General features: G+C 45.1%; 1 pseudogene across 1 annotated transcript in view; it reads left to right on the forward strand.

Annotated features, from left to right (window-relative positions):
- The window catches only part of LOC306707765 (PHD finger protein 20-like), a 10,380-nt pseudogene extending 5,578 nt beyond the window's left edge, over window positions 1-4,802 (forward strand). The window contains exons 11-17 of the transcript XR_013767711.1: window positions 197-331; window positions 553-695; window positions 804-903; window positions 1,413-1,602; window positions 1,670-1,923; window positions 2,345-2,528; window positions 2,646-4,802. The product of XR_013767711.1 is annotated as a PHD finger protein 20-like (transcript). The remainder of the gene's footprint in view (window positions 1-196; window positions 332-552; window positions 696-803; window positions 904-1,412; window positions 1,603-1,669; window positions 1,924-2,344; window positions 2,529-2,645) is intronic.
- Window positions 4,803-6,000: the final 1,198 nt, after the last annotated feature.

The following is a 6,000-nucleotide window of genomic DNA, read 5'->3' on the forward strand; positions in this document are numbered from 1 at the left end:
ACTGTGTTTTCACCGGCGTGTCTGGGTTCATAATATCGTTGATGTTTCTACACATGTTCATAGTGTCGGCGCTGACGGGCTTTATTCAGCGTCTATTTGCATCTTTGCATCGACAAAAACATTTCCTTTCACTTTTGTCGCGCACAAAACAAAACTGTGTGTGTTGTTGTGTTTTTCTTTTTTTTCTTGTCGTCAGGACTCGGCAGCAGCGACGATGAGAACACAGACCGACCTGCGATCGGTCTGAAGCTGTCGTCTGGACACGAACACACACACACACATGAACACACACACCAGCACACGCATGAACACACACATGAACACACACAAGGTGAGAACTCTTATTTACGTGAAAAAGTTCTGATTTTAAATGTTGATAATGTAAATAAATGAGCTGCTGGAGGACTCGTCTCTGTAACCTCTCTCTGTCTATCTCTGTCTCTCTCTCACTCTTTGTCTCTCTCTCTGTCTCTGTCTCTCTCTCTGTCGCTCTCTCTCTCTCTCTGTGTCTCTCTCTCTCTCTCTCTCTCTTTGTCTCTCTCTCTCTCTCAGTCGACGACGGCAGCGATTGGTCGACGCTCACGGCGGAGAGCGGCGAGGACACGCCCTCTTGGCCCGACGCCATGGAGACAGAGGAGTGTGAGGTGGTGAGGTGTGTGTGCGAGGTGGACGAGGAGAACGACTTCATGATCCAGGTGAGAGACACACACACACACACACACACACACACACACACTGTGTTATACGTCTTCATCACTGATCACGTCGACGGATCTCTGACGTTGTGATCTTTCTGTCTGCAGTGTGAGTCGTGTCTGTGCTGGCAGCACGGCACCTGCATGGGTCTGTATGAAGACAACGTCCCGCACAACTACACCTGCTACTACTGCAGACACACTGCAGGTACGACCTCTGACTGTGTGTGTGTGTGTGTGTGTGTGTGTGTGAGGAAGCATTCTACTTTGATTTAACGTATTTCACATAACTGTACTTTAACCCTCTGAACCCAAAAAAACCTGGCTGAAACCTGAAGCTTTAGAAACTGTGATAATCGTCAGATGTTCGTCCTTCCGATCGGGGCCCTTGAAACACATCATGTGTGACGAACACTTCCATCAGAAAAAGAAAACATAACAAAGCTTAACATTGTGATATTTCATCATAATCATTTTATTCTACATGTTCTCATTATAAATGTCTCCTCTAATAAAGCGTTTCCTTTAACCAGATTGTATTTATATATATATATATATATATACATACATTTAAAATTGCTGTTTTTGTTAATGGAGTCTGTTGGCTAAGATAATATGTCAGGCGCATAGTTATAACAGTTGTGTGTCTGTGTGTGTCTGTGTGTGTGCGTGCGTGTGTGTGTGTGTACGTCTGTGTGTGTGTGTGTGTGTGTTCAGGTTGGAGGCGGGCTCAGCGCTTCCTGTCAGAACCTGATTTGCTGATCTCCGGTCACATTGTTCGGCCTGTCCGTGCGTGAAGGAGAACTACTCTCAGACCAACGCCTCCCACCATCGCTCACACCAACAGCCTGCTGGCTCACAGCCACTGGCCTCAACCAGGTCCTCAGGCGGCTGCAGCTCAAGATCAGCCTGTTGCGGTGAGTACGCGCGCGCGCCGTGTGACTCCCGTTTCAGCCGTCGACGTCTACGTTAAGACTATCACCGTTCTGTCCCGCCTCCGTGTCCTCAGCACCAGCAGCTCGCCGTCGCACCCGGACCTGCAGCTGTGGAGGCTGCCGTGGCGGCGGGAGGAGGCGTCGTCGGAGTCCGCCGGCCGGCCCGCGAGAGGAGAGACGGCCCGTCTGTTACGTCAGCAGCGAGCACTGCTACCAGAAGCCCGGTGCATCTTGGGAGAAGGACGGGCTGCAGGCGGGCTGCGGTGAAGCAGGAGGACGACACGGAGCTCCGGGTAGAAACTTAAGCATGTAGTGAACTCGCTTAAAGACCGCGTCTGCACCGTCATATAAACATGTCTCAGCAGGCGTCCCTCAGCCAGCATTCGTAGTTAAAGCCACGAAAGTGAACAAAGCGGTGACTCTGCGGTTTTATTCACGCTCCCCCTCGTGTTCGCAGCACTGAGCCGGATCCTGTTGTTGCTATGAGACCGATGAGCACCAGTGAGGCTCTGGGGCTCGTTCTGTGAACGTAGAACTATTTTTACCTGCCGGTGCTGTGAGGGATCTCAGAGGACGTTCGTGCTTTCAATGTGCAATATCACGCCTTGTTTCCTTTGTCTTCTGCACTCACAGATCCCTCCGTCACGTGTTGAAGAGTGACTCTCTTCCTGTTTGATTCACTGGCGGTGATGATAGTTTTTTTTTACGTTGCAGGAAATAAAGCCTGAAGACGTCGACCAGAAACCGGCCGACGCCGCTACGGACGCGGACGGACGCGAACACGCACACGCTCAGACGCGTCCGACGTCCGAGTGTCAGCTGAACCTGCTGGAGCACGTCGAGTCTCTTCACCACCAGATCATCACCAGGATGGACATGATCGAGAGAGAGCTGGACGGTAACACACACACACACACACACACACACACACACATATACACTCGCTGTTAAATCACTGTTTCTGTGAATGGAGATAACGGCTTCAGTGATATTAATATCCGCTCTCTGTCTCCAGTGTTAGAGTCCTGGTTGGACCACTCGGGCGAGCTCGAGCCTCCGGACCCTTTGTCCCGCCTCCCACAGCTCAAACAGCGAATCCGGCGGCTGCTGCGTGACCTGTGCACCGTGAGACACCTGTCGGTCTGGCGCTGACCAAAAAACTCTTCAACCTTTTGGACCCCTTCAAGCGGACGGACAGACAGACGGAGAGACAGAGAGACGGACGGACGGATGGACAGACAGACGAAGCAGACGGAGCAGACAGACAGACAGACAGACAGACAGACAGACAGACGGATGGACAGACATACAGAGAGACAGACAGACAGACAGACAGACAGACAGACAGACAGACAGACAGACGAAGCAGACGGAGAGAGACAGAGAGAGACAGACAGACAGACGGACGGACGGACGGACAAACAGGCAGACAGAGAGACAGAGAGACAGACAGACAGGCGGGTGGAGAGCGAGTCAAAAGTCTTTCAGAGAAGAACGGTGGTTCGATTCCACGCCGATGTTTTCATGTAAAGTGACTAAACCGTCCCAGAACATGTCGTCAGGTGATGGCGGTTGGACGGTTGGACGGTTGGACGGTTGATTAGTTTTTTTCTGGTCGGATGACTCGTGAGTCAAAATGTTACAAACACACATCTAAAGGATTCAGATTCAGATTTTTAAAAGACTTCAGTGAAAAGATTTCCATGTTTTATAAGTCAGACATTTTGTAATTGTTCTGTATCCACGTAGAGAAAGAAGAGAGAACGTCTCTGAACACCAGCTTCTCTAACGAGCATCAACGCTTCACTTCTTGTATTTTTTGGTATCTTTGTTGCTCTGAAGGTCGTCTGTGTCTGTTGAGCAGATTTAAGTGCAGATTCCTTTTAACTGAGTGGACTTTGCAGCTAAAAGCTCAGTTTTTAATGCTGATGTGATGATATAGGAAACAGATTACAGGCTGTGATTCCAGCCCGATGTCAAAGGAAAGCACAGCAACAGTTTGAGGACTCAGGTGAGTCGTGTCGTGTGTCCATCAGGAGTGTTTCTCATATTTAAAACCACGTCACAGCTCTGAGTGAAGCATGTTCATGTGTTTTCATATGTTTAGTTCAGAATATACGACTTAAAATGACACAAAAAAAGCCAGAATGGAGTTAATATTTCACGCTATATATATAGATATATGTATGTATATATGTATACACACACAGATACATAAACAGGTGTGTATATATATACAATATATATATATATATACATATATATGTGTATATATATTAATGACAACAATTTGTAACTCATTTAGTGTGAAAGAACAGTTTGAGTTCATTTATTTATAAAAGTTGTTTCATCTTTTTGTTTCTTTTCTCTCTTTTGATTTTTGTTCATCAGGTTATTTTAGTGACTTCTTCTCCTTCTTCTTCTCCTCCTTCTTCTTCTTCTTCTTCTCCTCCTTCTTCGCCTCCTCCTTCTTCTTCTTCTTCTTCTTCTACTTTTCTAGATTTATTTTGGTGCTTTTAAGTTTGTTGATGCAAAGAGTGTCTCTTTCTGACTGTACAGATAAAAACACATTTTAATGAGCACGTATGTTCATTCTTCACGCGTAACAAACTAACTTCAGCTCACTGGTTCATTTAGTGTGTCGGAGCTTTCAGCTGCATCTCACTGGCCTTCTTCAGCAGATAGAGCTGCTGGTAGAACTCTGAACATGTGTTCACATCTGTACGTAAACACATCTTACCCGTGGCTCGTTGTTCCTCATTGAGGCCAGTCAAAACTAAACAAAAGTGTAAATATGTGAAAGTAAATGTTTGGTACACTTGTAAAGGAAAGTAAACTGTATAAAGCTGTAGATTTATTTTCATAGACAGATTGGTTATGAAGCCGGTTGGTTGACTTGTAGCAGCCGGTCGGTGTTACGGTAGAAGAACGCAGAGCTTCTGTTCGGTTATCGTGACGTTTCATTTCACGGTCCGCTCCGGACGGTGCGTTCAGGCGCTCCTCGCAAAAACCTCGGACAAATCAACGTCAAACTGGCTCGCTTTGTTTCTAACCTACATGATTTGTTCTTGCGATTATTTTTCCGAGTTGACGAGGAGGAGCCTGAAGGCAACACGAGGCTCTGAGCTGCCAACCAAACTCTGTAGAATTTGTTTTGAATATTAAAAGAAATTACAAAATCCTGTGTTTTTTATTTTGTGCCTATTGTACATTTTCTCTCCCTTCATTAGCTTCTGGTACTAAATCACATTCATGTACATTCATGTTTGTTTTTTACTCAAAAATTCAATCAAGTCTAGTCGACAAAATATCAGGATTGGTCTTAAACCCACTTAGCAAAGTGCTTCAGATGTTATAACTTTTCTCTAAATTTCCATAAAAACAAATGAACATTTCCTCCTGTTTGTTTAATAACTACAGGGAATCACTGATGAAACTGTATATTTGTGTTTTACGTCGTCAGTGGGAACCAACAGACAGGAAGTCATTTCAAGTTGATTTAACTGAGTCTGTTTTGAGCTCCTCTGATGGTTAATGTTTCTATTCTGTACACAATATTAATGTGTTCATACGCAGGTCCAGTCATCCAGATGGTCTCGCTGTTTGTTCCCTTATGCCACAGTGTGTGTGTGTGTGTTACAGTACCCCCCCCCCCTTGTTTTACGGTCTGTTAAACAGAATCCTGAACATTGATTTTCCTGTTCTGTCAGTGTGACTTTAATACAGACGTTCAGACTCCCCAGAGGCTGAATCCTGATAACTCGTGACCTCCTCTTAGTCCAGCGGAGGCTGATGGGAACGTTGAAGGTTCTGCTGGTTTTAAACCACGTTAAGACGTTGAAGGAACAAACTAAGAAATAAAATAAATAAATGAAAAATGTATAAAATAATAAAATAAAGCAAGCATGTATACACTTAGCATGTTCCTCTCTTAGAACCAGTATTTTGTTTGTCCATTTTTATACCAGGAGACAACCTCCGGTTCTTTAAAGTGAAGTCAGAGCTTCATGTGTTAAAGCTGCATTCTCTCTAGTGTCCACCAGGGGGCGACTCCTCTGGTTGTATAGAAGTCTATGAGAAAATGACTCTACTTCTCTCTTGATTTATTACCTCAGTAAACATTGTAAACATGAGTTTATGGTCTCAATCTCTAGTTTCAAGTCTTCTTCAATACAGCATGATGTTCATTTAGTAAATGATGGTCCATTTAGAGTCACACAGACGTGACTCCTCCTCAGTCCAGATATGGTCACTTCCTGTTCACTGGTTGAAAAACCAAGAAGAAACTAAACTAGTGAGTATTTAACTGCTATATAAATCACAGTTTGTATCTCTGAATCTGTGCTGTAATCAAAGTTCACTGAGTTTTC

The sequence above is a fragment of the Pholis gunnellus genome, assembly GCF_910591455.1.
Source record: "Pholis gunnellus genome assembly, chromosome: 2".
Classification (NCBI taxonomy): Eukaryota; Metazoa; Chordata; class Actinopteri; order Perciformes; family Pholidae; genus Pholis; species Pholis gunnellus.